This window comes from Medicago sativa, chromosome 6 (assembly GCF_051527215.1).
Source record: "Medicago sativa cultivar Bolivia chromosome 6, Bolivia_mono, whole genome shotgun sequence".
NCBI classification, from domain to species: domain Eukaryota; kingdom Viridiplantae; phylum Streptophyta; class Magnoliopsida; order Fabales; family Fabaceae; genus Medicago; species Medicago sativa.
Genome location: NC_140754.1, coordinates 80886487 through 80891440, shown reverse-complemented (window position 1 = coordinate 80891440; position 4954 = coordinate 80886487). Strand labels below are relative to the sequence as shown.

Sequence of the window (4954 nt, the reverse complement as noted above, 5' to 3'; positions counted from 1 at the left end):
AGCATGCATAATAAAAGCAGAACAATTATCCTTTGAGGAAATATATGAGACAAAACATGAATGCATCAAAATATATCATTTGACAAGATATAGCTCAAAATAAACAAGCTATCACAATGAGGCCAATATAATTGTACAATCACCTTTGGGCAGAATGTACAAACTAAGGTTATAACCCTAGTCAAAACCTCAGGTAAGTTAATCAATGAGCATGTATTGAATTCAGAAATTTGTCACCTTTGGGCAGACAAATTCCTTAGTTCAAAACATTCTCCAATAACTTATCCCAAATAAATTTTTAATTGTAAAATGCAATAACCACCTTTGGGCAGCAAACTACATGTTCCAATTAAAAACATTCCTCAAACTACAAAAGGAAATTTCATCAATCAATCAATAGAGGCGGTCCCACTTTGGTGGTAACTGTAACATCCCGATATTTTATATATTTAATTCTTAATGATTTTCTTGATTTATGATTTACTCATTAATTTATTTTATGTATAAGAGGTTTTAGAATATTTTAAATCCTCCTTTTGTTAAATTTTCACAATAGTTTATGAATTCCAAATGACCTACTTGATGTGATTATAATAGCTATTAATTTTAGTTGCTAAACCATTTCCAATACACAAGCAGCCATGCATATATTTTATTTTACGGTGCTCTTTTGGTTTTGTTACTCAAGTTTTCCTTTAGCTGATATATGAGTTAGATATTTTAAATGTTCAAAAGTGGACCCAAAAATATTGTTTTTGCATATGTTTCATTCCATCATGCTTGTAGCTATCTCTTCTTTTAGTACGTGGGTTAATTGTGTTTAGTTCATCCCTATTTTTAGGCAATTTATTCTACTTATTAGACCATGAGTGTCCCTTTTGTTGCTGAGTCAAAACACTACTCTCTTATTAGCCACGTTGCTGTGTTTACTTATTAGTATGCCTTCCTAAAGATAAGGAATCCACTATCAACATAACATCCCTTATTTTTGGTAATTAGAAACAAAAACTGCATCAACTAGAGTCATAGAAGAATAAGTCACCGTAAAACTGAATTTGAATAGCATTAAGCATGTAAGTTCTTCTCTCTCCCCTCAAATCATATACCACACGATTGAGAAGTTCAAGATACCCAAAATCATGTCTCAAATTATACTACAGAAGCCAATTAATGTTCCTTATCAATTCTCTACCAAGTCTTCCTTTGTTCAATTACAATTTTGATTACAGTATTCAATTACTTGTCTCATTCTAATTATGATCAACATCTCCTTAATTTCCTCCTCTTTTTCCCTCGACCCCTATTTTCTCATGGTGATCCACATGCCACTTACAGGTTCAAATACTCTACAATATTTTCTATGTTCACGAGTTATTTTCTGCCGTGAACAAACAAAAGTAATCATGCCACTCCCTCACATTCATACCAACCCCCTGTGTTCTAATAGTAAACCTCTTTGTTCGAACAATATCTATCACCTTGGAACCGTAAGCAAAACCACCCATCTGCAGCATACTCAATTTCGTGTAAGCCTAAAGAAACATGAAGTGTTTGGTCGTGCGTTTGGTCCGTATATTCTCTAAAAGCACTAAGTTGAAAGGGGAGAAAAGGGTCCAAGTTTTGAGTCCTTTCTCTCTTGCAAGCTCTTTTGTGGAACCTGAAACCTTGTTAGGATGTGTGGAACTAGAAGTCTCATTAACGAATAAAGCTTCCAAGGTAAGGGCTTTTTCCCCATACGTCCATACTAAGTGCTAGGGCTCTGTTATTAAATAGTGGTAGCAATTCTTGTCTTTTGAAAAGAAAACTAATTAAAAATGTATTTTAAGGTTAAAATTTAATCTTTTCTAAATGTGATTATTTAATTATGTTTTATATGATAAATGTGTGATGAGGAATGATATAATTATTTTATTTTATTATGTTGTATATGAAAATTTTGTATGATAATGAGGTGTGAATTGATATATTTTATATTATTATGCTTTATATGTTTTTGTGATGTTGGAAAAGAAATGTTAGATTTTGATGAATTAAAGAAAAGAGAAAGATGAATATGTGAAATTGTGAAATGATTGACTGTTGGTTGTGTGTTTGATGATGCATTAATATTTGACTGTAATTGCCTTAGTGGCGGGTTATAATTATATTCTTAGTGGTGCCTTAGTGGCGGGATTTAGTTTGCATTTCTTAGTGGTGCCTAAGTGGCGGGATTTAGTTTCATTATCATTATCATGCATGTCATATGCATCTGTGTGGTGCCTGTGTGGCGGGAATTGCAATTATATTCTGTGTGGATGCCTGTGTGGCGGGAATTGCAATTATATTTCTGTGTGGATGCCTTAGTGGCGGGAATTATATCCGGATCATGTAGTATTTAAGAGCATGCATTTTACACATAATTGCATTGCATTGGGTCTGTTATACATCTGTGTGTTGATAAGTGATTAAACTGTTATATATACAAAAGAAATGTGTATGAACTTTACCGTAAAGACTTAAATGTAGATTTCTTATTTCTTTTTGATTGATAAGTTTTGATATTATCTATTTTATGACATTGTTTCTGGTGCTTTGAGTATGAACCAATTTGGATAAGGAAATTGACCCTTACATTAATATAATGTTGTAGGTACCAAAGATGATATATGAAGTTTGATGTGTGATGAAAGCGTACGCGGGAATAAAAATTGGGTTTTTGATTAAATTGTAACTTTGGAAGATATTTTTGAAGGATATTTATTTTAAGAATTTTGTATAGGTTTAGCTAAGAATATATATATTATTGATGAAATAAAAAAATAGTAGTGTTTTTAGAAAAATGAAAATGAATTAGGCGTAATGTCTTGGATCAAAATCTGGGGCGTTACAGTAACGACCTATATCAACGCAAGAAATTCTTTTTGCATAGGAATCAATTACTCTTGTCATAATATGACACAGAAAAAATATGCATCATTTAAATGCATCTAGACTGGTCAATATCGTTTCAATTTACATTCATCATAATTTTATTTGATATAATGCGGTAGAATAGTACGTTAAAAGCACATAGAAAGAAAAAAAAAATCAAGATATCATTATGTGTTATCCTTTTGGAAGAGTACTATTACCACTAAACTCATAATCTCATTAACAAGTAATGATTTAAATCAATTACATACGCAGCGGAAATATATGAGACTTGAATTTCACCACAATTGAGGATAAAAGACAAAAGAGTCACAAAAAATATTTAATAAAAGACTATAATATCCTCAATGTAAGTCTCCATAGTAAAACAAAAGAGTATTTTTCAACAAAGGATATTTGTTTCTCATTTATAGATAATTGACATGTAAGATTCTCCCACTTGATAGAGAATGATAGTTGGATTATCAATCCAAGATTTTTAAAATATTTAAACAAATATTCAACTAGATTCTCTATCACACAATGGTCATGTCAATTAATATTACACCAATAGGATATGTCCATCCTCTTTATAATAAGAGAACAAGTGTAATCAAATTCAATAAAAGAATTTAAATTAAATAAAATATGGCTAACCTCAAAAGGTGTAATCAATTTCCTTGTATGTAGAGTCATTAAGCACGACTTAGCCAAAGTTCCACACAATTTGACATGTTATCACCTCAATTGGTTCATAAATCAACAACAACCAACATAGCAAAAAATAAACTCCAATAATATGTCAATACAATACAAGGATAATAATTTTCAATTGTCTTCAGAATTGCTCAAAATTATCTTTTATGATATTCCACCAGTGAACATACAAATAAGAACAAGGCAATATAAAATTTATACAACAACTATAAATTCATATACAAAAATATTTGGTGCTATTGACAAAATTGAGTCCAAAGTGCTCACAATTACAACACTTTGATAGAATAATTCACTTCTATAAATGAGATTTTCAGACATAATATTTTAGACTCACATCTTTGAAAATCTATGAGTTCAAATTCTATAAGATTCTCATATTTAATTGACACCAAATATTTACACTTTTCACAAAATAAAATTTATTCCCATAAATAAAAATATATGTTTGGAAATTAATCCCAATCAAATTACTTAAATTTCAAAACAAATCAATCCACCAAAATCAAATCAAACCCTCTTGAATATGCAAAGTTTGATTCATAAAATATTAATCACGGTGTTTACTTCTAGATTTGAGATAAAATAAAATTATGTTTGATGGAACATTCATATAGTAATCATGCCAATGTTCATACACATTAGATGCGCATACATAATGAATCACAACGTGTGAAATTTGTTTCAAAAATTGCAAACCTTTTGGCAACAGAAACAAATATAAAAATTAATTTGCAGTGACAAACACAACATCAAAAGAAGTAGCACAAAAATACATGATTTTAATTTGAACATGACTACTCAAAATTATCACTGGATCCACACATGCAATTGTAATTCAATTATGATAAACATATTCTAAAAGCAAAATCAATATATGAATATACCAAATCTCAAATCCACTCAAAATTAATAGAGTGCGAACGATAGTCATACATAAAAGAAACTATCCATAAACATAACACAAGAAGAAGCCGCACAAAAATTGGATCAATTTACCAATTACATACATATAATTACATGTATAGCACATAAAAAAAAAAAATTTGAGCAAACAATTATTAAGCTTAAACCATCTTTCATATAGATTGAGGAAATTTACCAAAAATTCCGCAAAGAAAACAATCAAAATTCTTGTTCAAGTAAACTTTATTTTGATTGAAAATTGTTTTCCATATAATCAAGACCAAACACATAAGAATAAGAGTAGGAAATATTTAATATTTAATTTTCCTATTAACCATATGATTTTGAAATTGAGCAAAATGAAAAGATTTAATTCTAAATCTTCATAAACAAATTACTCAAAATTAATCGATATCCATATCCACTTTAGGAACTTACTGTC

General features: G+C 29.7%; 1 long non-coding RNA gene across 1 annotated transcript; it reads left to right on the top strand.

The window, feature by feature from the left end:
• The first annotated feature begins 537 nt into the window (after window positions 1-537).
• Window positions 538-2839, top strand: LOC146917288 (uncharacterized). Its single transcript, XR_015015543.1, has 2 exons — window positions 538-1716; window positions 2630-2839. It is a non-coding gene; the product is annotated as an uncharacterized LOC146917288 (long non-coding RNA).
• Window positions 2840-4954: the final 2115 nt, after the last annotated feature.